The sequence below is a fragment of the Monodelphis domestica genome, chromosome 5 (assembly GCF_027887165.1).
Source record: "Monodelphis domestica isolate mMonDom1 chromosome 5, mMonDom1.pri, whole genome shotgun sequence".
NCBI lineage: Eukaryota > Metazoa > Chordata > Mammalia > Didelphimorphia > Didelphidae > Monodelphis > Monodelphis domestica.
Genome location: NC_077231.1, coordinates 298,617,199 through 298,643,896, shown reverse-complemented (window position 1 = coordinate 298,643,896; position 26,698 = coordinate 298,617,199). Strand labels below are relative to the sequence as shown.

The 26,698-nt window shown below is 39.3% G+C and overlaps 1 long non-coding RNA gene across 1 annotated transcript; it reads left to right on the top strand.

The window, feature by feature from the left end:
* Window positions 1–1,662: 1,662 nt before the first annotated feature.
* On the top strand, window positions 1,663–24,577 carry LOC103106063 (uncharacterized). The gene is made up of 4 exons (XR_008912491.1): window positions 1,663–4,033; window positions 18,548–18,659; window positions 22,169–22,270; window positions 23,842–24,577. It is a non-coding gene; the product is annotated as an uncharacterized LOC103106063 (long non-coding RNA).
* Window positions 24,578–26,698: the final 2,121 nt, after the last annotated feature.

Below are 26,698 nucleotides of genomic sequence, written 5' to 3'. Positions count from 1 at the left end.
CTTTACCTATTTATTCCTAAGGCTAATAACAATTATCGGGTATTAATAAAAGCGCCACAGTTTTCCAGTGTGTTGGGTTAGGTTGTTTTTTTTTGGAGGGGGGGTTAGGTTTGGTGTAGATTTGTGATAACAAATTATAACCCCTCTCTGAAGGAAACAAAATGATCTGAATCTCGTCGCAGAAAGAGGGAGGTTTCAAGCACAAATCTTGGAGCTGCTCCAAGATCCTTTTTCAAACGTCTTGGGATATTTCCCCGTCGTGTGTTTGGGGAATTTGTTGGGTTGGCATGTTTGCCATGGGGAGTGGCAGGGGCACTTAGTCCTTGAAGGGAGAACAAAGAGCCCATCAGCAGCTGATTCGCTCTCCTGGGTAGAGGCAATGGGGAGGTGACGATGTTAGAGACAGGTGGCCTTCCCCTTTGACTCGGCGGTCACTCCTGTCCTGTTTGCCCTTTCAGAAGGTGGCCCTCACGTTAAAGACATTCACCTGGGCAGCCCTTTATCCTGGGACTTCTTTGGATTTCCTGAACGTTGGTTTCATTCCAAGGAGCCAAGGTCAGTAAATGTGCTTTCACAGTCTAATAATCAAGGCAGCCTGAGGCATAGATGATTGAACAGAATCACGGTGCACCCCGGCCTCATGCCGCCATGAAAAGCACCTGGGCTCGGATCCCTGCTCTGTTATTGACAACCCCCTGAAACAGATCGCCTTGGGGGGGGGGCAAACCACAGCTTCTGCCTCGGCCCCTTCGGAGCGCCTGGGGACCCTTCTCAGAGTCCTGTCTTTAAATCGTTAAAGGAAATACTAACTGTCAGTGAGAGGTTAGTGAAAATAAGCGTGATACGCGTTTTTGTTTGTTTTTATTCTTTAAGCTTGAGATCCATCCACAGACCTCTTAGGGCCCTGGTGAAAGCCACCGGACCAAAGAATGTTCAGGTCCCTTCTGGGGGGGGCTGCTTTATTGCTAGATATGGAATTGGGGCTTGGAGTCTAACTTAGAGGGGGTATGTGGGGCACTGAAAAGGGACTTTATGTCAAAACAGCTTTCACATGCTCATCTTTGAACCCCCTTTTTCTGGATTTTCAAAGTTGTTGCTTGAAACTAAGAGACGCGGGGATAGCCACATCAGAGTTTTCCAGCAGCCTCGGCTCTTTAGCACAGGAACTTTTTTTTTAACATTATTTTATTTGGTCATTTCGAAACATTATTCATTGGAAACAAAGATCATTTTCTTTTCCTCCCCCCCCCCCCCCACCTCTCCCATAGCCGACGCGCGATTCCACTGGTTATCACACGTGTTCTTGACTCGAACCCATTTCCCTGTTGTTGGTATTTGCACTAGAGTGTTCATTTAGAGTCTCTCCTCAGTCATATCCCCTCCACCCCTGTAGTCAGGCAGTTGCTTTTCATCGGTGTTTTTACTCCCACAGTTTATCCTCTGCTTGTGGATAGTATTTTTTAGATCCCTGCAGATTGTTCAGGGACATTGCATTGACACCAATGGAGAAGTCCATTACGTCCGATTGTACCACAGTGTATCAGTCTCTGTGTACAATGTTCTCCTGGTTCTGCTCCTCTCACTCTGCATCGCTTCCTGGAGGTCGTTCCAGTCTCCATGGAATCCCTCCACTTTATTATTCCTTTTAGCACAATAGTATTCCATCACCAACATCTACCACAATTTGTCCAGCCATTCCCCAATTGATGGGCATCCCCTCATTTTCCAGTTTTGGGCCACCACAAAGAGCGCAGCTATGAATATTCTTGTACAAGTCTTTTTCCTTATTGTCTCTTTGGGGTACAAACCCAGCAGTAGCACAGGAACTTTTGAAAAAAGTGTCCAACCTGGAGCCCAAAGTTCTGGGTTACACATTTGTGTACCTCAGCTTTGGAGAACATGACTATTGAATCCAATTTTTATTTCTGATTGATTGACTGATTTTTTTAACCCCTTACCTTCCATCTTAGAATCAATACTGTGTATTGGTTCTAAGGCAGAAGAGTGATAAGGGCTAAGCTATGGGGGTCAAGTGACTTGCCCAGGCTCACACAGCTAGGCCAGATTTGAACCCAGGACCTCCTGTCTCTGGGCTGGCTGTCAATCCACTGAGCCACCTAACTGTTCTCTGATTGATTGATTGATTAACAGAGCTGATGACCCATAAAGACCAAAGTCCAGAAAGGAAAGACAAGAGACTTAATTCTTGAGTCTCCTATAAAATGAAGGCGGCGTGTTAGCGAAACTTCAAAGCCTCTGTCAATTCTGAAGTTCCATGACAATAAAGGATTATGTTTATAATGTGTCATGCATTTTATAATTTTATCAAAAAGGGGGAAACGAGTGTTTCTGTTTAAGAGGAGTATCAACTGTCCAGAAAATGCAGAACAATTCACTCCCTGCTGTTGCCAGATAAATTTTTTTTTTAATAAAGACAAGACTTTTTAAAACACCCTACTCATTTTTTAAAACTTTGAAAAAATAGACAAGTATGTTTACATAAATTTTAGACCTCTGATGAGTTTTACATAGTCCAGACTGGGAAGAACTGTAAAGCCCCTGTTGACCACCTGGCAAATCACATGAAAGATTATTCAGTGCTTGGTACCTGAGCTCCTACTTTGTGCTGAGTTTTGGAGAATTTGCAGGAAAAGTAAAATATTAATTTTGTTCTAGGGAGCTTACACTCTCATAGAAGGCTGGTAGTTACGGTTGAGGTCCCCATTTATACTTTAGGTTGCATACATCTGGAGGAAGGCCAAGAATCTCTCAGAGAGGGGATGCTCAAGACCAGGTCCTGCCTCTGGTTAGTAACTAGGTCTATGACCAAGTTGGTCATTTAGCCTATGGTCCTCAAGCTTAAGAATTGAACCGGATGGCCTCTAAAGCTCTCCTAGTTTTAACGTCCTAAATGTCAACGAGACTCTTAATATTAAATAGCTCTTCCATAAGGTTGATGCTGCTTTTTCACGAAGTTAAAATATATCCGCAAATTAATGTTTCAGGCTTCCTTTTTGTGGATGTCCTTATTTTTGTGATCAAAGTTTATTTTCTTAAATTTATACCTTTTTCCCAGCCCCACAATCAATCCTCTCTATTACGAATGTGCTGAGCTGCTGTAATTTTCTCTGAATTTCCTGGGAATTAGCATTTCTTAGAACACTGAAAATATCACCAATACTTTCTGTGAATATGACTTGGAAGGACAGGTAGCAGTTTACTTAACACCCTCCTTAGAACCTAAAGCACCCTTCAGCCTCCTCAGAGATGATGACAGGATATCTTGAGAGATGATTCCTGCTCGGCTGATCTCCACGTTATTCCTGGAGATATAGTAAAATCCCACCCTTTAATCAATTTGGTGGTAACTGGGATGAGGAACGTCATTGATGACGCGTCATCAAAAGTCAAGAGTAACGAAGCAATATTATTATTTCAAAATTGTTTTCATAGCATTAGAGAAGTGATTCTTTGTTCTGTAATTCAGTTTATTGTCCTAGTTTAAAAATACAAAGTCTATTATCAGAAATATGGAGGTTTTAATTTCAAGAAACAAATACAAAAGTATTTCCAACCGAACCTTGAAAGGGGTATGTCTGAAATGCCCGATCTTCTATGGATCCCATTGCTTCTCAGGAAATAGATACTTTTATGATTTCATTATCTTGTGTTTCGTTTGATGCTACTAAATTGTGATTTCTATGTCTTGGGAAGATGAAATTCATATCAAAATTCTTTTAAAGAACTTTCTATGTCTTGTGTGAATATAAAAACCAAAAATGGTGCTTCTCCATCACTTAAAAATTTTTAAAAGATATCAAGAATGTTTTTTGTTCTCTTATAGGACATGCAGTCAAGCTTGGGGAGATTTTCATTCTTTTGCTCCAAGAAGCAAACTAGATTCAATCTCCCCGTGTGGAAGAAAAGCATTTAGTGTCCAGGAGTTGGCTTCAGCTCACTTTGGATACCTTTGGATGCCTGGTTTCTCATCGTACCATTTTCTGCTGCAAATGGGGAATTTCAAGACAGCAAGGTTGTGGCGATCTCTTCATATCTCTCAACTTGAGTGTCACTCTGTTTCTGTCTCTGTCTCTTTCAAGAACTCTAAAGGAAGGTTTTTATTTCATTTTTTATTCAGAAGTATTGACTTGCAGCCCTCCTGTTATCACTACTGCGAGTGTTCCCAGATGAGGGTTGTCTGGGAGAAAAGGGTCCAGGCAGTAATTGGGATGATGATGGGTGAGAGCTTATAAGCTCATGTGTGATTGACTGTTTGTCTTTATGGATAGGTGATTCTCTAGGCCCCAACAAAGTGATAGAAAAGACTGGGATCTAGAGGAGATAGCTCCTATTCCTAATCCCGAAAGAAATGACAGATTCCTTAGAGATGGCAGATTTTTTTTAAACCCTTACCTTCCATCTTGGAATCAATACTGTGTATTGGTTCCAAGGCAGAAGAGTGGTAAGGGCTAGGCCATGGGGGTCAAGTGACTTGCCCAGGGTCACACAGCTGGGAAGTGTCTGAGGCCAGATTTGAACCTAGGACTTCCTGTCTCTAGGCCTGGCTCTCCATCCACTGAGCTACCCAGTCCCCCCCCCCCTTGCCCCCCAATTTTTTTTGGTAAATGTTCTCAAGGAGGGAATAAAGGGGGAAGAGAGAAATGATCAAAAGCCAAAGACTTCTTAGACTCTTGCATGGAAAACAAGAATACCTTCTGGAATGTCGAACACTCACTCCAAATTGAGGAGAGTTAAGAAAAGAGAATTTAGAGCCTTTGATCTTCATTTAATAAATACTGAGCCATTGGCATTCTTCCACTTCTTGTAAACTTAATCTGAAACAGATTTAAGTGTGCTGGTACATGGCAGGAGAGAAAGGAAGGAGAAAGAATAGTATGGGGACTGGATCATGAAACCATGGACTAAAAAAATATTATAGCCTTGAAAAGAGGAATGTAATTCAAACACACATTACAGAATAAAGAGGTGTTGGCATATAGTAATCATGGGATGGGGAAACCATCTTCTTTACTCCTAAGGGAAAGACATAGCATTTTGATGCTTTTAAGGTATTTTCATGATGGCCAATGATAATATCTGGTATTTCTATGGTATCACAAGGCTTGCTAAATGCTTATATACATCATCACATTTGCCAGGTAGACTGTGGATAATGAACAAAAAGAATAAGCTAAATTTTAAGTAGACAGTTAGATAACTAGAGAGATGAGAGAAAAGGAGAGAGAGAGAGGAGAGAGGGGGAGAGAGAGAGAAAGAGAGAATAGAGGGGGAGAGAGTGGGAGGGAGAGACAGAGAGGCAGAGGGAGAGGGAGGGAGATAGAATGGAGGGAGGGAGAGAGAGAAAGAGAGAGAAGGGGAGTTGAGAGGGAGGGAGAGAGAAAGGAGAGGGGGAAAGAGGGAGGGAGAGAAAGAGAGAAAGAGACAGAGAGGTAGAGGAAGGGAGAGAGAAAGGGAGGGAAGGAGAGAGAGAATGGAGGGAGGGAGGGAGAGAGAGAGAATGGAGAGAGGGAGGGAGAGAGAGAAAGGGAGAGGGGGAGGGAGAGAGAAAAGGGAGGGAAAGAGAAAGGGAGAAAAAAGGAGAGAAAGAGAAGAGAGGGGAGGGAGAGAAAGGGAGAGAGAAAAAGAGGAGAGAGGGGGGAGAGAGAGTAAGGGAGAGAAATAGAGAGAGAAAAAGAGAGGGGGGAGGGAGAGGGAGAGAAAGGGAGAAAGAGAGAAGAGAGAGGGGGGAGAGAGGGAGGGAGAGAAATAGAGAGAGAGAGGAAGAGAGGGGGGAGAGGGAGAGAAAGGGAGAAAGAGAAAAGAGAGAGAGGGGGGAGGGAGAGGGAGGGAGAGAGAAGGGGGGAGAAAAAGAGAGGAGAGAGGGGGGAGAAAGAGGGAGGGAGAGAGCAAGCCCATTTATTAAGGGCTGACTATATGCCAAGTACTCTGAGGTTATGACTACATTCAAGTAAGCAAGATGGTCTGTACCCTCAAGGGCAGGACCTTTCTTCTAATGGAAGAAGATAATGCATAAAGGGAAAGTAAAGATGAGGGTGAAAGGGTAGGAGAAGAAAGGAGCCTATAAGGCATGGGTAAGGAGAAGCATAGCCGAGGTCCCACCTAAAATGGTGGTCCCAAGGAAGGAATCACCAATGAGGAGATGAAGAAGGCCCCAGGATGGAGGTTTCTGAACGTTGCCTTGCAGCAGGTATCAGGAGAAATTCCAGGCATGAGTGGGGTGATTATGGCTGGGTTCTCTTTTGCTGGGTACTGAAGCCTGGGTTGGTTCTGCATCATCCAGGTGGTTTGTATCTAAAGTGAGACACGCAGATTGTTGATTGGGAATGATCCAAGATGCTAAGAGGTGACCTGGCCTTTCTGCAGAGCTGTATGATAATTGTGATAATTCTAGGACTTCTGCCTCTTTGGTCCTTTACTCATACATAGCATCATGCTAATCCCAAGAATTCTACAGTTGTCTCAGTCACTGAATTAATAATGAATCTAAAATAATAAATGTACAAACTCTTAGAGGTAGAAGAGTTGAAATATTTCTGTGTTTATGTACTAAGAATGGAACTGTCCACATTACACAAATACAGGTAAGTGTTATTTTTCTGAAAATGTTTCCATTTTGAATGCCAGTGTTGTTTCTTGGTTTGAATGCAGTGTTGATGTGTGAACTTCATTTTCTTAAAATGAATTTCTGGATTACTACAAACTCTTATTTTATTTCACTTTATTTATTTTTTACACCCATATCTTCCATTTTAGAGTCAATACTATGTATTAGTTCCAAGGAAGAAGAATGGAAAGAGCTAGGTAATAGGGAGTTAAGTGACTTGTCCAGGATCACACAGCTTGGGAGTATCTGAGGCCGTATTTGAACCCAAGACTTCTAATCTTTATTTTATTTTTAATTTGTCACAGAAGCAAGGACAAGTAGAATAAATGATGCTATCATTTATTCATTGAATTTTAACTTTTTGCCATTAATCTCCCAACAAAGTTCTCCTCTGATGACTCATTATGGCATAGATATATGGCGCTAGGTTCTAAAGGACCATACTAGCAAATAATAAACACTATCTAGTAGGTCCTGCAAATTAAAATGGTTTCAAGTATTGGCCTGGAGGTGGACTGCTTATCTGTTGTTCAAGGATTGTCCTTTGGTTTCAGGCTGATGATTTTTTTCATACATGGCAGCACATGGCAGCTCTAGAAGACTTTTATTCCTATAGTCACAGGGAAGTAGTTACCTGCATTAATGGAGAGAGTTTCTCATTTTGATGGAATCATAAGCCAGTGAAGGATCGCAATACAAAAAAAATAGTATCATTTTAATAGATCTTCAAGAAAAGGGAGGCCAAAAAGTCATTCATTTTATAAATTTTGCATTTTCCATTTATGCCTTTCATGTCCTAACATTATTGAATTTTAGAACTAGAAAATATAATCCAGTATAAATGTAGAAACTGAGGCCCATAAAGCTCTGGACAAATCACTTAATCTCCTCATCTGTAAAATGGGGATAATAATAGCATAATTGAGATAAAATATGTAAAAGTTTTTTATGCATGTTAAAGTCTTATGTAAGTGCTAGCTATAATTTTCTCTTCTACTTTCCATCTGGAAATGATCAGGAGCTGGAGCAGGGGGAGATTCATGTTCATTAAATTCAGAATAAGAACAAAATTAATTTTTTAAAAGTTCTTTGATTTAAAAATCCTTTGGAATACATAGGTACAGTTGAACTCAGTGATTACTGGTAATATGGGATAGGAGTATATTACTTCAACTCTTAAATGTGCCATTATTTTATGTTTGTGGCTACTCCTTTCACCAGGACCAGTTACAGCCCCTTTGTGACTCGGGCTGTCTTCTGGAGTTGCTATGGCCAGCCCAGTGATTAGCTTAGACAATAGGCATACGTCTCATCACCAGTTTGTACTCAAAAGTACATTCCACTTAGGTAGGGTCTTCCAGAGCCTTTGAGAAGCTAGGATCACCACCAGTCAACATGAGAACTTAAATGAAGTGGGGTTAGAAACATTGCATATCATTGAAATCCACAGAAATTCTTGGTTAACTAATCATTTAAATCTTTGATTTTAATGTTAACTGGAACCACTAAGACATTTCTGTAGACTGAGAAATGACCCGAGCCATCCTTTTATTATTTCTGCCTCTATGCCTCTGTGGAAAGAAGTGCTTTAGAGCATTAAAAAATGAAAAAGAAAAATAATCAGAGCTAGGGAGACCAAGTGAGCCTTGAATAATCCTGGATAATTTTGAATAAAATTGGATAATTCTTTCTAAAGTAATTGTGCACATTTGTTGATACAATGATGAAATCCGTTTTAGCCCTATGATTGCAATACTCCATATTTGCTAATTGCACACTGAATGTCAAGTTGGCTGCATTACAAGAGCTTTGGGGAGAAATGTTTAGAGTTGCCAAAGTGATTCAGAATGATTTAAAATGCACGTGGCCATTGTACGCTAGTAGAATCTTTTTACTAATCAGACAGATGGAGATAAGCTTTTCCTTTACCTTGCCTAAACAAGGTTATTCTGAAAATAGCTTATAGGGTTTAAAACTTGGGAAGGATCATGTATAAAGAAGACTTCCCAAGGTGTGCTCCCCCACATGTGTTAGCTTTGCTGCCAATTGTCATGCAAGTGCAAGGGGAAAGAAATTATTCTCAAAGAGAAGGAAATATTCATTACAGTATCTATAAAAGTATGGAAGTACTCTGTAAACTTGTTGCCTATTGTGCTGGGTAGAAATCAGCACTAGTTAATCCTTTGTATATTAGGGAAGTGGTGATTTTATTTCTTTAATTATTGGTGGGAGCCATTCTCAGTCAAGGACCCAGCTGATTATCAATAGATAACATAATACATCTGTTGCTCTTTAAAGCTTACAAAATGCTTTCCAAGACATTTGAGTAACTCCAAGGAAGTTGTTAGAAAATTTCACGGCAGAAAATGTCTACGTATTGATTTGGCTCAAAAATTAGATGAGAATTAATTATAATTAATCCCTATGATTTTTTTCCCCCTATACTTGAATGGCTAAGTGGTCTCACCAGTGTGTTTACTCCCTCTAGCAACACTGATCAGAGCCCACTCATTCCCTCTCATCCTGTGTAAGTCTTATCTGCAACCTCCCCAGAATCCCTGCTAGGGGGTCCCCACATGCTGAGTGCCTGCCTTTTGATGTTCTGACATTACAGAGATACCAGCGAGGCATTTAGCCTGCCCTTTGGTTATTCTATATGACTAACCCCCCTACTTTTCTGATGACGACCTCCTCTTGCACGTTTTGTCATTGGTATCGTGGCAGACTGTTGCATTACACTGTATTTTGCATATTATATACTATTTTTTTTAATGCTTGGAAATGTACACAATGAAGGGATCCGTGACCTAAGCTTTTTAGGTTAAAGAAAAGAAATTGGATCTTTGCTAGTATCAATGCAGCGTTCATTTAATTTTTATTTGGCATTTAATAATATTTGAATTGTGGATTCTTATTCTATCAGCCAATTTACAAGTCAGTTATTTGCAACCGGGAGCCTGATATTAATAGACCACTCTCATTATGGTCTGAATTGTGGAATGGCCTGAAAACCTCACTATGAGTTTAATAATGTTGTTTTGTGAGAGGAAAAAAAAAATGAATCCCCAGATAGAGAAGTGGAAACATGAACCCTTCCCTTCCTCGCCCCTGCTACTCTTTCAAGAGTCAGTCATGGTGAGAGTAATCATAAGAAATGAAAACGATGATTTGTGACCCAGTCCTTGTTCTCTGGAAGAGATTTCCATTCCTGCCTGCACAGGATGCTCTTACTCATTTGCCCTGATTATTAGTCACCTGGCTCTTCAAAAGCCAAAGAGTGCCTGTGTTGGATAAAGTCATTCACTGCCTATTTCATGGAGTGTGGCATGGCCATGAGACAATGGAAAGGACCAGAGGATCTCAGCCGAGGTCCTGGCCCTCTCCCATGGGCTTCCATTCCTTCATGTCTAAAATAAAGGGTTAGATTAGATAAGTCCATCATCCCTTCCAGCCCTGAACATGTGAGGGCTAATTCCTTAGTCTGGATGATTGAGGGATTCAACAAGCATCTGAGATGGTAGCCCAGTGGAAAGAGCGTTGGATTGGAGCCAGAGGCCGCCATGTTCAAATCCTGGCCTTGGTACAAGCCACTTTCAGGACCCTCTTATAAAACGAGGGTTCATGTGGTCACCCAAATGACCTTTCATGTTTCTCCCAGCACTCTCTATCATACTGTTAAGAACCTTTTGTGACCCCTCGCCTAGCCCTTACTGCTCTTCTTCCTTGAAACCATTACTGGTTCTAAGATGGAAGATAAGGGTTTAAAAGAAAAAGTAAAATAAACATAAAATGAGGGGGTTGGACTGATGATACCAAAACTCCTTCAGGTCTAGAATCCTATGAAATTTTGATGCAGAATTTCTTCTCTGAAGGTTTCACGTCTTACAACAGCTCAGTGCCCACTCTATGCCCAAGCTTATAGGCTTACTCCTCCAGGGGGCTGGCATCCTGAAAGCGAACAGGACAACGATCTCAAACTGGATCTCAAAGCACTGGGGATCCTTTGTTGGACCATAAATACACACTGCTAACAGCACAGTCTATATCATAGAATACTTAGCCAGAATGGGCCATGTTTCACCATTTCCCCTTGCCTAGGGTGGATTTTTCACCCATTAGAAACTTCTCCATCCCTAAAACATCTAGCAACAAGCTCCCTCACACAGTGCAGGTGTCTAAGTCCATGCCATAGAATTCAGATCCTGTAAGCATAGCCATGAAAGGCAGCCCAGTATTTTATGGCTAAGGCTTTGGCTTTACCTTTCTTCTAGATTGCATGTAGGCATTTCAAAGAACATAGCCCACAGTTATTTTTTAAAAATTGATATTCTAAAATGATTCAAATCACGAATGACTTTGTTACTTTCTATAAAACACGACTGATTCGAATACCTAACAGTTTTGTTGGAACGGTCTTTCCTCCCCCCCAAAAGGAGATTCTGATGAATAAAAAGACCTTTGTTTCGAGCCAAGAACATTTTTAAGATTGTGGGGCTGACCATGCAGTTGGTCTTAATTTTCCAGATGTCCTTTATTATCCTCATAAAAACTCCCATGGATGTGGATGATAACGTTTTCACTTCCCAATCCTGCATGTCCTGAGGGATTGGCATAGTTTGGTTGTCGCCAGTCTGGCAAATGGATAAAGGAATGAATGTGGGTCTGCATTTTCTTGACACTTGCTAGAAGATCGACGCATCTCACAATTCTTAAATATTACATTAAATTTGGCATGGAGGGAATTCAGCATCTTAAAACGAGCTCAAAGGGCAGCTTGCAGAAAATAGCTTCCCTTTAGGAAATCTGAAAAGGCACCCATTGCGCCCAAATATCTCCTCTTCCCCAGCCTTAGCACGATACCATTAAAGAGGCCAGTTAGGGCTTTAAAGACTTAAAACCTTGGAATATCAGCCCATTGACTTACTGTAGTCTTGTAGTATTTAGAATTTTTGTCCTCATTCACATGGCAAGTATACACCATCGTGTGATAAGCTTTGGGTAAAACCATTTATATAGTAGGGTTTCAGTTGTCTTCAGGGCATTTGAGAAGTTTCTCAATAGTCTCTGCCTTAACCTGTCTCTTTTCCAGTTTTCCCAGGATGTGATGAAGTAAGCTTAGCTTTACCTTTATCCCATTCTTACCTCTATTCTTGTAATATAATTACCACCAATTCCCAGAAACCTGATCCCTACAATATGTACCCAGAAGTTTGCTTTGTAAGGTTCATGCAATTCCACAGGAAAGGTCTAGTCATTTGTGGACAGATGTAAGTGGTGATTGAATTTTCTAAGATTTTTTTTTAAATATATCAAGCTTCTCCCCGCCCTTCACTTCCTCTCACATATCACCAAGGAAGAAAGGAAAGGAAAAAAAGAGAGAGGAAGGAAGAAATGATGGAAGAAGGGAGAAAAAGATAAAGGAAAGAAGGAAATGAGAAAGGACGGAAGAAAAGAAAGCATCATAAAGCCAAACAAAGTTCTGTGTTGTCCACATTCAAAAATGTGTTTTTATTTTGCATGTTAATCAATCATCTTTCTGTCATTCGGTGGCCAGCTTTCTTTGTTGTTCGCCTGGAATCATGATTAAACCATTTAGTTGATCAGAGGTTTCTCAGAATTGTTCATTTTTACAATATCAATGATGTTATAGTAGAACTTTTTTCTTTTGGCATTTCTCCTCACTTCTCATCTGTCCATACAACTCTTCCCAGGTCTCTTTGACATCTTTTTACTTCATTTCTTACCTCATAATTGTCTGTTACATTATATTCATAAGCCACAATTTGCTTGGCCGTTCCCCAACAATGGTCACTCCTAAGTTTCTAGTTTTTTGCTACCACAAAAGAGCTGCCGTAAATAATTATTGTATATGTAAGACATTTTGTTCTTTTTTTTTTTCAAACTCTTTAAGGTAGAAACCTAGTAGTGATATTCCTAGGCAGTAAGCAGACACTGTTTCATTACTTTTGGGACAAATGTTTTTATTCTTAATTTTTAATTAATTAATATAAATATAAATATATTTAATATTTATATTTAATTTAATTTTTAATTTAATTTAATTAATAAAAAATAAATTAATTAATTTAATAAATATAAATAAAAAAACCTTTAAAAAATTCTCCTTGGTGGACACCAATTGCTCGTGATCAATTGCAATGTATGGGATTTCTCTAGGTCGAAAACAATATAAGACTTAGTGTATATTAAGGAGCATCTCATCATGGCATCTAGAAGTTAAAGTATCTGCCCAGGGCTTCGCAGTTAGTAAGTGTAAAGGACAAGACTAGCATCTATCCCCTGTGCCAGGAGGCTTCTCAGGCAATGCTTACTTAAATTAATTAATCCATAAGCATTTATCAATACACTTACTGTATGTCACGAACATTAATAGTTTCTAGGAATACAAAAACAAGAAATAAAAGAATCCCTGCCTTGCAAGGAGTTTACAGTCTAGTGAGGGGGATAATCTATACTATATCGAAAAGTATATGTCTAAGTAAACACAGAAAACATAAAGAGACTGTGTGTGGTTGGAAGAGGTCTAGCAAGTGGGAAGGAAATCTGGAAAGGATTTAGATAGAACATGGCACTCAAAGGAGGAGGATAAGAAGGCTGGGACTGAACATTGGGGAACACCCGCAGTCTGGGGGTGTGATAGAGATGATAAGCCAGCAAGTGAGAGAGGGCAGTCAGACAGGTAAATTTCTGGGAGTGTGGGGAACATTTCCATTAAAGCATGAGCCTAGATATATTCCTGTTCAAAGAAGAGGCAACTTTAATGACAGTTCAACGGATCCCATTGGGTTTTAGGTCATCAAAAGTAATGTTTAATTGGTTGGAGAAATACAAGATGTTTTAAAAGCTCAATGCAGAGCTCTTACATGAGAGAAAGCTATCAGAGTCCATCACCCCTGAGCAAAAAGAAAGATGGAGCAGTTTGGTTGAATGACTGAAAGTTGTATTACAAGTTGGATGAAGTCACTTGGCGTTGACTACCTGGATTTCTTGGATTTATGTCAACTCTCTGTGGGCTTAGTTCCAAGGGATTTGTAAGCATCTTTTACCTTTTTTAATTTTTTTAATTTTTTGCTTTTAAACAAAGGCTGTCAGAAAATAAAGGTGTGTTTGCTGGGCTTTAATTGTTCTTCACTATTGCTCCAAGTTTGCAAATTGATATCAGAATAAAGTAAGATTCAGTGTGGGGGGGGGGGTGAAACCCACTAAATTTGGCATCAGAGGACCTGGGTTCCACTCTTGACTCTTCTACATAGCAAACATAACAGCAATAATAATTGTTAGTAGCAACAATAATGAGTCAGCTGTATGGTTCAGTGGACAGAGCACCAGGTCTGGAGTAGGGAGGGCCTGGGTTCAAATCTGGTCTCAGACACTTCCAAGTTCTGTGATCTTGGACAAGTCTTTTAACTCCATTTGCCTAATCCTTGCCCTTTGTTTGTGTGTGTTTTGTGGACCTCTTTGTCAGTTCAGTGAAGCTCAGAACCATGTTTTTAAATGAATAAAATAAAATGCACAGGACCACAAAAGAAGCCAGTTTTATTGAAATAGTTATGGAAATATTCCTTAAAGAAGTCTATGGACTCCAAGTTAAGAAGCCAAAGATTATTCAATTCTCTTTCAGCCCTAGATTCTATGATTTTAATGAGAATAACTCCCCTCATTCTTTGGGGTATCCTCATTGGTATTTCAAAGATTCTGAGCTCGATACATAAATACTATCTGACCTACATTTCTTCTATATATTCTATTCTGTTGACATTTACATTTCCACTGCAATTTATAAGTCATGGTTCCACAGGTATGACCTTCTAGAAATAATTGGCAAGCCAGTCCAAGTACAACTACAGCAAAGTCTGGTATTAGAAAATAGTGCCAAGAGATGGAGAGAGAGGGACCATTATGTTCTCTAAACAGTATTACAAAAAATAAAATAAGCAAGGCTTGATTCTGTAAAAAGTTGTGGCTTATTTACGTTTTATATTTGTTTCAACATTATCTTTTTCTTAGGTTGTAACCTTTAGAAGTCATAGATTTTAGATTATTTTGGATTTAGTGTTACATGGTTCTATGGAAAAGCAATTAGTAATTGGCCAAGATATTTTTTTTTTTTAGCAATCTGCAAATCCAAGAATTCCTACTAAGAATTCCTATTAATTTCTCTCTTCTTGCTGCCTACAATAGAGTTCCATTTTGATGGTTCTTTATTAGGCTGACTCAGATGGAACACAAGTTAAGTCATGTTCTCTATAATAGAAGCACATAGAGTAAAAACCTGAAATAACATGATTAACCTATAATATAGTGGTTAGACCTGTCTCCCAACAGTAGCTTTATTAGAGAGAGTCTACCATATTTGAAATTATCATCATCAGTCATTGCTCTAGGGGTTTGGACAAAGGGAGAGAACCACGTCGGTTGGAACAGTAACAGGGCATTAAAGAGGAGAGGAGGAATTAAGCCAGAACTTAAAATTAAAAATGATAGTAAAATGATAATCTCTATTTCTGGCAGAAATTTAACTGCTATAAAACAGGCAGCATACCGAGTAGGTCAGAAGACCCCAGAAATCATCTCTGCCATCAAAAGTCATGATCTCCTTGCCTAGAGGGGAGGCTTAGCAATTAAGGGTAGCAGAGGCTTAGAGTGTAAGCTCATTTAAAAAAAGATTACAAAAGGAAGATGTCTGAAGATTAGAAGCAGTATTGCCACACAGAATGGAGAAAAGCAGAAGAGGGGAAAGTGAGCCTACAGAAAAGCTTGGCTGGCGTGAGACTCACGCATAAAAATCTGTCCTCTCAAGAGCACATTATGGATAAACCTAGAAGGAATACAACAAACACATACAAAATGGAATTGATTTTCCAGTGTTTTAATAGTAATCTGTTTTTATCTTTCATGACAGTACCAGTACCATATTTGCCTTATACCTCACCAGCCAATTTGTTATATGAGAAAACAGATCATAGATTTAAGAACCTTAGTGGTCATCTGGTCCATCTTACTCATTTTATAGTTGAGGACATAGAGGTCCAGAGGCTCTCAAACTCAGCATGTCCAAAATAGAGCTCCTTATTTTTTCCTCCCAAACCGTCACCATTTACAAACCTCCCCGTTATTGTTGAGGTCACCACCATCTTCCAAGTGGCCCAGATTTGTAACCTCAGTGTCAGCTCAGACTCTCACATTCATTCCTTATATCGAGTCTTTTGTCAGATCTTCTTGTTTTAGTCTCCCCCCCACCCACACAGCTATAAATATATACCAACAACACCACCATATTGCATGTCATCATCACCTTACACTGGGACTATTATAATAGCTTGATAAATGATCTCTCTGCCTCAATTCTATTACCTGTTCTCTACTTTGTTACCAGAATTTTGAAGCCACTCAGAATTCTATTTTTAAGAGTTTTTAAAAAGGGAAGAATCCTTCCCCAAATTGGGAGTGATCATGAATAATATTTATTTCTCACACCTGTGTAATTAGAAATCTGTTACCCTAAAAACTACAATTCTCAGAAGCCCACTAACTTTCTGTTGTTACAGATTAGCCATGAGCACGTGGTTTTATTCTGTTACCTTTTTATTCCTTTATTTCTAATGATCATTAATAAATCTCTTAAAATATAATAATTTTAATTATTGTACATTAATTTTAATTTTTACACACCAAAGTAACTAACAATCAGCAACTAGAAGCTTATGTACCTTTCCCTTCTTTAAAAAAAAACACAAAACTGTGAAAATTAGGTAGACTTAGTTTACTCAAGTATTATAAGAATCCTTGAGGAAAATACAAAAATGGAAATGAATAGTCTTGCCTACACTATCTTTTCCAGCTATGTCTTTGCAATCATAGAATTGACTGAAAGGTGGAAAGAAAGCATGATCCTATTTATTTGTTGGATGTTAAAAAAAATGCATTAGACTAAGTAGAGAACAACCCCAAACTTCAAGGTTCTTCTCTAATAGGATGTTTTCTATGCAATATGTTAAATTACCCAAGATTCCTTGATTAATGTGACCAAGGAGATGAGCTTGCCCAATGGTGCTCTAGTTATCAGTATAAGTGAGACATGAAGCAGGGACCTTCTTGACAAATGAGTTCTTCATCATCCTGGAATCCTGAAGTACTCTCTTCCCAGAAACCCAAGTGGTATAAGGAAGAACAAGGGGGGAAACAGTTATACTTTTCTGTTTATTTTATAGATCCTAAGTAAAAATCCCATTGTAAAAGATAATTGTCATATTTTTTAATGAAATTAGGGTACTCGTCAGTGGAGGAAAATATATATAATGGGGGGAAAGTTGACTCAATAACAAGAGATTTCATTATCACTTAGAAGTGATTTTAGAACCCCAAGGGGGAAATATAGCCTGAGTCTGAGAAAGCAATCCTAGGGAGTTATTAATACACAAAAAAGATCTCTAGATTTCCTCTTGTACTACAGACACTCAGGCTCTCATTTCTTGATGTCCCTATACATTTCCCTAGAAAAACTTAGTCCTTCCTTAAGTTCTTTTATCAAAAGCCTATCCAATCTTCCAGCAGCTCAGAAGATGTCCATATTTTCCTTTTTAGTCCCTTCCTTCCCACAAATGCTCACCTACAAACTCAAGCTGATTTGATGTATGTTTAGTTTCATCTCCTTTCCTCTACGGAGAGATTCAGATGAGAGCTAGGCTAGGAGTCAATTCCTAGCTAAACAAGAACTATATTTTTTTTGTGTGAGGTGGCACGTATATCCTGAAGGAGAAAAATGTTTCATATGGATTCATATAGGAGCCAGGCTGCTAAAGTCTACAGTCCCTTCTGGTGTTTATTGACTTGCTTAACTCCAAAACATCAGATTAGGAAGGTTTTAAACAGGGTACCGGCATTCTTCTAAAGAAACTGGGTGTAATGTCTAAAAAATGGAAAGTTTAGGGAAAGAGAGCCAGACTGCTTGGTATCCCCTTTCCCAGAAGAGAGTCCTGAAGAGATAACCAGAGAATCACTTATTTTCTACGAAGAAAATAGCTTTTTCCAAAGCCAGTCTCTTATTTCCTTTTCCTGTAACAGATGAAAGGTCTGTGATGCTTTTAGGAACTGGCCCAAGCAATTGAATTTATTTAAAAAAAATGTTTTAAACAATTGGAGTTGTTTGTTTGTTTTAAATAAAACATAGTTGACTTTTTAGGTGAGCTGTAAAAACAAAACATGATAGGAAAAGGAATCTACTCCAACTTGTCTAGTATTCTTATCCCGTATAAAAAAGCACCGTCAGAAACCCCAAACCCTAGTTGCATCTTTGGAAAAAGAAAAGTTCATATAAGTAATTCTAGGAGCTTAATAGCAAAACATTTGTGAGTCACTTATTTACTCACCTGTTCCAGTAACTTTACCTTGTTTCCAAATTTGTGTTTATTCTTTAATTATATTCATTGTTTATTTCAGGCAATAGGATAGAATAGTAGATATAATTTTTTATTTGGAGCCAACAAGATCTGGGTGCAGATTCCACCTTGGACCCTAATTAACTTTCTGTCCCTGAGGAAATCAGATCCCTCGCCTATAAAATGGAGATAGTAGTTACTTACCCTATAGAATTATTGTGAGGGTCAAATGAAATAATGTTTGTAAAGTGCTTTGTAATCCTGAAAGCTTTCTTTGTGACTGTTATTACTGTTATAGTCTTATTATTCTTTAAAAAACATTTTTTAAAAAACCTTTTCTTTCCATCTTGGAATCAGTACTGTGTAACCAGGCAGAATACTTTTCTACTGTGTCTCATCAACAATCAGTGTCTGGTATTTTGATGAGAAAAAGAGTAAATAAATCCTTGCTATTCGATTTTATTTCCGCACACCTTTTAACCAGGAATGTTCAAACTTTTTTTTTTTTTGGCATACTTTATAGGTTTTAGACCTGAAAGGAGAAAGGAGAGGTCTCCAGCTCCATACAAAAGTGACCATCCAGTTGACCTCTTCATTTTACACATCAGGCACCTGAGGCCCAGGGCAGTGATAAGGTAATAAGTAACTGACTCCCATCTCAGGCTCTGTCCATTACACTGGGGTACATTTCAGCTCTCCATGACTCAGTCCTTGTGAAATCATCCTAAGTGAGTTTTCCATGGATGCCTCTGCCCTGGCTCATTTCCCAGCCATCACAATGGATTATCTTTTCATTCTAGCTCTAGCCCACCCAGTTCCCTCCAACCAGAGATTCTTTCTCTGCTTCTGGGCTCCTGGAAGGGAGACAGAATCCCTCTGCCACTGTCACTTCCTGCAGACACCCAGCTCTTGAGGATGTGAATCTCCTTATGGGTGAGACCCTTGGGGTGCCTCATTTAGAGTTGGAGAACATTAGGGATCCTCTAGTCCAATCCTTTAATTTTCTAGGTGAGGCCCAGAGAGAAACTGTTTGCCCAAGATTGACTAGGCTGCCCAGAGTTGAAGAAAGGAGTGCTGAATATTCAGTTCTGAACTTTGAGCTAGGAAGGTGGATTAATTAGGTCTGTTATCACTCCAAATAGGCCTATTATATTATCCTCTTGAGGAATTTCCTCTATCAGTTCAGGTCCACACCTTCTCTGAAGCCAAGAGCTGCCTGGAGCTTACAGAGGATCTTACAGTCAAGATATAGCAAAGATTGGACTTGAACTCAGGTCTTCCTGATTAGGAGGCCACCTCTCAATTCACTGTGGAGCTGCCTCCCCTCTTATCTTATCATTCTGAAATCACTCCTCTGCTCAGAGATACCCAAAGCCTCTTTACCTATAGGCTTTAATCCTCATAAAAGCAAAAATTTCCAAAGAGAGCACTTGTTTGTTTTTAAACCCTTACCTTCCATCTTGTCAATACTGTGTATTGGCTCCAAGGCAGAAGTTGTCAATACTGTGTATTGGCTCCAAGGCAGAAGAGTGGTAAGGGCTAGGCAATGGGGGTCAAGTGACTTGCCCAGGGTCACACAGCTGGAAAGTGTCTGAGGTCAGATTTGAACCTAGGACCTCCCATCTCTAGGCCTGGCTCTCAATCCACTGAGCCACCCAGCTGCCCCCCCAAAGAGAGCACTTTGGACTACTGTAAAGTTTCAGATCCTTTTTTAAGTGAGGTTTTTGATAAGGAGAAATCAGTAGAATGTTAGGGATGGCAATGGAAAGCTGGAAGCTTGAAAGACAAACAGGTGTGCCAGGGGCAAAAGCTCTGCATTTGTCCTGATTCTGGCTTCATAGTTGTGGAAAGAGGGATTTTAGGGTGTAAATTCCAGGGCAAAATTCAAATTATTCAGCATTAAAAAGTTTGGGTAGAAATGTCTGATTTATTACAGAACGATACATGATAGGATTCCACTTGAATATCCTTTTTCTTTAAATTTGGGGCCTGGGTTTGTTTCCTAAGTTTACGTGTGAAATAAACTTTAATGAACGATATCTAAGGCTGAGGAAATAAAACCTCAAGGAATGGCTTTTCTGCCTTGTTGTCTAAATACACAGAAATTTTAGAGTTTGGAGGTAGTTTGACTTGGAGAAGGACAGCTAAGAGGCAGGAACTTGTAGCTCTTGGCTGGGTCACCCAAGTCATCCAGGTCATTTGGGAGGCTTGGGTCAACTTGGAACAGCCTAGAGATGTGGCAAGTGGTTATGGGATTGTCTCCACCTTCATTGAGCAGCGTGTATATAGGAAGGAAAATGGTGAATGGTGAGCGAGAGCCAGCCATGAGGCTTGGCAGGACATAATTGGGAAATGATAAGAGAGCTGGGATTCAAGGGATGAGGACATCAAAGTCCGAATTCTCCGTGAAAGACCTTCTGAGGAAGTAAATGAAACAAGTATTTAAGTGTGGTTTCTCTTTTTAACTTTTTTTTTAGCAGCAGGCTTTTCCTTGCTTCCCTTAAAATCTCCAAAATCCATCTATGAATAATAATGGCTATTATTTATAATAATTTATATATTATAATTTATATTATAATTGATAATAAAATATATTTTTGCATAATATTCTAAACTTCGCAAAACATGTTATAAATACTATCTCTTTTTATCCTCCCCACAACATGAGAGATAAGTGCTATTATTATTCCCACTTTACAGATGAGAAAACTAAGGCAGACAAAATTTAAGCGATTTATTCAAGGTAAATGTCTGATGTTGGATTTGAACTTGGGTCTTCTTAACTCCAGGTCTAATTTCTTTATCCACTGTAACACCTAGCTGCCTACTCATTCAATAAATACTGAAGCATTATGCTAGCTCATTGAGGATATAGACTACTCAGACTAGGTGTAAAGGTTACTAGAGGACTAGAACTCAGAAACAGACTTAGGATGAAAATTCTACTTTGATAAATTCTTAAGTACAACTGAATCCCAATTATCCACTTCATTTTTTCCTATACATATGGACAATTTTAAGTGTAAGAGGTTATGTGTGATCTTGATTAGGTTGTATGAAAAGAAATTTTCTTATTACTGATGTCTTTTAAGCATCTTTCCCTACGAATTAGAAATGTTCCAAAATGTGAATTCAAAACTTCCATCCAATCATAACCTTGAATTTATTTTGCTGCCTTTCCTAAGCTAAGTATGTATTCAGGGTCTTCACAGACACTACTAAAATCTGCTGGTGTGGGTGGGGGTCTCCCAACTTCTGGGAAGATGGACTCATTCAGAGAATGATGGTGGAGAGATCATTCCAGGTGATGGGCGGATGCTGCATAATCCCTGGAAGAACTCTTTGGAGCAATCTGTGCTCCAGACTTGCCATTGTTTAGTAGCACATCCTGGCATCAGGCTCATCCAGAAGAGACCCACAGCACTAGAGCCCCAGGGAAAGACCCCTTTGCTGGCTCTGCGACAGCCAAGTTCTCCCAGGAACCCCTCGCCTGTCCTTAGTCAATCAAGAAACACTGGGCTAGAAGTTCAGAGGAACCAAGAGGTCACGGTCAGGACCGTATGAAGGGAAACAAATTGTATGCGAACTTTTTGTTCCAGCTCAGCCCTTGCCCTGCCCCTTGGATCTTGTAGGCACAGTGTTACCAAACCACTCTTTTTAGACCCAGAACACCCTCTCCTTGTCTTGGGACCCATTTGCATTGTGTTTCTGGCTCATTACTCCGCTAACTGCTCTTTCGACTATTTATAATCTGCCTCTTGCTTCTGGCTACTCACAGAGACTTGGACCATAATGGACCTTCCTCTGTGGCTGGGCTGGTCCTACTGGCACTGCCCCTGTGCACAAAGGAAGTTTATAGGTCAACCTTGGTCCTGACCCTACACTCTTGGGCCAGAATGAATAATCGTGGAGTAACTGTATAGTTCTGTTTTAGGAATATGATCAGGTTAGTCTCAAATGTGAGCAGGGAAGGACTGGCTTCCTTTAAGACTCAGCTCAGATTCCCCCTTTTTCTGAGAATTCTTGACTCCAGCTTTTGTGTTGGTTCCCATATTGTTTAACCAGATTGTTTTCTTTTTTGCTAATGGTTTTAGTGCTTCACTAAGCTTGTGATGCTAAAATGTTTTTTCATTTTTTTTTTAAGCTGGAAGGAAAGGAGGGAAGAAAAGAATCTTCTGGAAGGATGAGATCAACAAAGTCCAGTCTAGATTTAAAGAAATATCAATATCAGGTGTGCTATGAGCAGGTACTTATCTCATTGTTTTTTTATTGAAATTTCTTCTTCAGTTAACAAGCATTTTCCCCTCCTCATTTCCCCCATTTAAAAAAATTTAGGAAAACAAAACCTTTGTGACAAGTAGGCATGTCAAGCAAAACACATTCCCACATTGGCCAAATCCAAAGATGTTTGTGCCATTTTGCATCCTGAGTCCATCACCTCTCTGCCAGGAGAAGGGTAGCCTAGACTGTTAGTCCTTTAGAGTCATGGTTGGTTGTTACATTGATCAGAGATCTTAAGTCTTTCGAAGCTGTTTCTGTAATGTTGTTCACTTTCCTTATAAGAGTTCTGTCAACATCAGTAATCTACAGTCATTCCTGTAGGAACTAAACAGATCCATCATCTTCTGGTAGTATCTCTAAACTTCTGCAGTTCTAGTCTTTGCATGACAGACACACAGTCCTTTACCAGATGTATATATCCAGTCTTTCCAGCTGATTGGGGATCCTCACAAATCTTACCGTTCATAGTATGGACGCCAAGAGTCCAGGGCCACCACTAAGGCATGATGGAAGACGTGATGGCTAGAATGTTCGTGGAGATGATTTGTGACCAATGATCAAAAGCCACCTCATCGAGTAAGACAAAGATGAAACAAGCATATCTTGGCCATTCAGATGAAAGGGAAACAGGGAAACAGGAGAGACATGATCAGTGCTTACCAGTTCTGGGCAAGTCATTTAATGGCACTGAGTCTTGGCATCTTCCTTGGCCAATATGGTATCCCTCCTTAATTTTCAATACCCACCTCACAGGATTGTTGCAAACCATAAATCACTCTATAAATACATTTTATTCAACTTGGAGGCATCTAGGTGGTGTGGTAGATAGACTACTCTTTTTTTTTCATTCTTTTTTTATTTGAAAATTTTTATTTAATTAATTGATTTAGAATATTTTTCCATGGTTACATAATTCATGTTCTTTCCATCCCCTTCTTCCACCCCACTCCTGTAGCCATCAAGCAGTTCCACTGAGTTTTACATGTGTCATTGATCAAGACCTATTTCTATATTATTAATATTTGCATTGGGGTGATAATTTAGAGAAATGGTCAAGGAGACCTATAATCAAATCCAGCCTCAGATATTTTGTGGTATAACCCTGGGCAAGAGGCTTTACATCTTTCAGCCTCAGTTTCCTCATCTGTAAAATGGGGATAATAATACCTTCCTCCCAGGATTCTTGTGAGAAAAAAATAAGAAAAAATTTGTAAAGCATTTTGCAAACCTTAAAGTGATCTATACATGCTAACTCTTATTATTCTTTCTAATGGTTCCATTTCAGTGAGTGATTTCACTTTTCCTCAATAAGATTAGGTAAAATTTTGAAAGACATCCTTTTTTGGTGGGGGAAGAGGATTATTGTTGTTTTGCCTTTTATTCTTACTTTTGAAACCACCTAACCATTCTCCTCTATGGTCCATCCCCATCTTCTCCATCCTCCTTATCAACTAGTTCTGTCCTTATTCCCAAGGACTTTTCTTGGGTCTTGCTAAGAGGTTATTAGATAATAAATCAAATTCTTATTTTTTCTAGGGAACTCTTTTATCCAGGAATTTAAAGACCCCCAAACCTAAAAACTCTCAAGGAAATGATCTTTCTCTAATGGTGGAAATTCAGCCACAAGACAGGTAGCAAGAGAAATGTCCAAGCAGAACGGCCCTGTCTCCGGCCCTCTAATTTTTCCATGTGGGCAGTGGCCTATCCTGCCAACTCATAAGGCCAGCCTTGTTCCTTTAAGTTTCCAGGCCCAGCACTCAAACCACAAACTTGAATTCCTGTAAAAGTTCATCTCTTCACAATTCTTCTGCAACTTTTCAGCATACTGAAATAACTTCTGATAACCAAGATGGTGGTTGGCTCCGAGCTGCCGAGACAAGAATAGAATGTCCAGCCTGGCATACCACGCATAATATTGCCTGACCAACTTCATTTTGAAATAACATCACTATAATACATTATAACCAACCCCAAAGAAACATCATGAAACCGCACTGGACTGTCATTCAGCCAATCACCCAAGATGCATAATGAATGCTCTAAATCTGGAACTAAATGTTCCTTGAAACATGGTTTCACCTAGGATATTTTTGTAGAGCCAATTAAGAATGTCCTAAAAATCAGGAGTGCTTGATCATCCTGTGAATGATTTGCACACATTAGAAGATGGCGTCCTTTTTTCTAAAGCACTGGCATTTCAATATTACTTTAAATGTACTTAAATTTTTGGTATAGTCTCTTAAAAATAATTAAATTTGAGATCTTTTTAATGGAGCTTCTTCTGCACAAATATTTTCTCCCTAGGTAAAAATTTAGGCAAACTAACCGATGTTTCTCTATGGAAGCAGCAGTGTAAACTTTTCTCTTTTTTATTTCTACTTCACTGGAAGTCTGGATTGGCTAATTCCATTTTGTTCATTATATAAGAGATGTTCCTTTAATAGCCATACAATGAAATGGTATAGTTTGCAGAATTAGTGTCATGTGTTATGACAAAAACAAAAAATTGTTTTTTATTTGTTTTGTTTTTTATTCAACTTTTTAAAAAATTTAGTTGCCAGTTTTGTCTCTTCCCTCTGGAAATCCTACCTCTGCTTCATACTATCAAGTGTGACATTGGCTAAGTCACTTAACTTCTCTCAGACGTGTATTAGGTATGTGACCCTGGGCAAGTCACTGAACCCTATTTAACTCAGTTTCCTTAATTGTAAAATGAATTGGAAAAGAAAATGGCAAACCCTTGCAGTATCCTTGCCAAGAAAACCCCAAATGAAGACATAAAGAGTCTGAAACAACTCTACAACAACAAGGAATCTCCTCATTTGGAAACTTCCTCCAACAGCTCAGATCCACATATTTATCGAAACTTGTTTTCTTAAAGAGATGCCTGAGGGGCATTGAGAAACTGACCATCCATGATTACATAGACAATTTGTGTCAGAGGCAGAATTTGGGCTGGGTCTTCCTGACTCCAGCTCTGACCTTCTCCACTACATTGGGTCCTCTCTCTTTCTCTGGGACCATATATTTATTGTTTCATGCCAAATAACCTTCCACAAAAGCTCTATTGTGATGTTTCATTGTGGTGTAGAGGTGGCTCTGCCTTCTGGAGGTTCTTACTAGCAAAGTGTCAACTCCAACAGGCTCCGCCATATTGGAAGAGCTCCAATATATCCTGAGGGCAGTGTATCCACTCTGGGAGGACCAGTCAAGAGTAATATCATGTTAAGGGTGTTGGGTGGCTGACTTTTAAAGTAGCTGAGAGTAGTGGGGATGCTAAAGGATTTTTAAAAATCAGAGTTGGTTTTTAGAATATGTATGCATATCTATCTGTCTATATGTGTGTGTGTGTGTGTTTGTGTGCGTATACATGAGATCAAGAGCAGAGTACATACCAAAATATCTGTTTTTCCATCTCTACAAAATATTTCTAACAAAACTCACTCCACCAACATGAAGCTATGATGAAATGCCAAGGATGAGAAAATGAAACCAAGAGTACCAGGAATGACGATTCTCCCTAGGCCACCCTTCCAAAACCCAAAGCCATTATCTTGAGAAACAACCTTGGGGGAGATGAGATTTGGCAACTGCCTTTGTGGGTGCTGGAGCCCCAAACCCAGCAACAAGAGCTGTTGAAGACTTAGAAGACCAGTATCTCAATTCCAAAGTCCCTGGCACTATCCAATGGTTTACTCTCAGAAATGGATAGGATATGATCAGTGGAAATTCCATTAAAGATGGTACCTTGCCATTCGTTTTGCTTCTGCACCCCAAGGACAATGGGGACCTTTCCATCTGATTTGGAACTGAAACCCATCATATATGTGTATATACACATAGATTTGTGTGTACACACATGTATCTACATATACACATATAATTTATATACATGTGTACATGTATACATATACATCCATTTGCCTATGTGGTCTAACATAGAATATTTTTGCAAGAGCTTGATTCTTTCCTTCTCATCGATGTCCTCTACACATGAATACATTAATGAATTAGAAAGTATTAAGCATTTACTTTTTTGCAAGCAGTGGCTAAGGACTGGAAATTCAAATAGAAAAGCTGAGACAATTCTTGCTCTTGAGGAGCTCACATTCAAATGGAGAGACTTTTTTCTCTCTTTTTCCCTCTCTTCTCGTTCTCTCCCCTTCTCTCTCTCCTCACTCTCTCTCTTGAACACACATACAGTCCATCAGTATATCAAGCTTTTTCAAAAATATTGTATAGTAGAGCCTATATTTACAAATACACACATTTGATAGAAAAGCAGATACTATAAGGTTCTCCTGAGTTTATTGTCTGTAGCTCTAGAATTCATTTTATTTAATAGAGTAAAATGGCGCCTCAAAGCCTACCAGATTCATGGAATTTTTAGAGT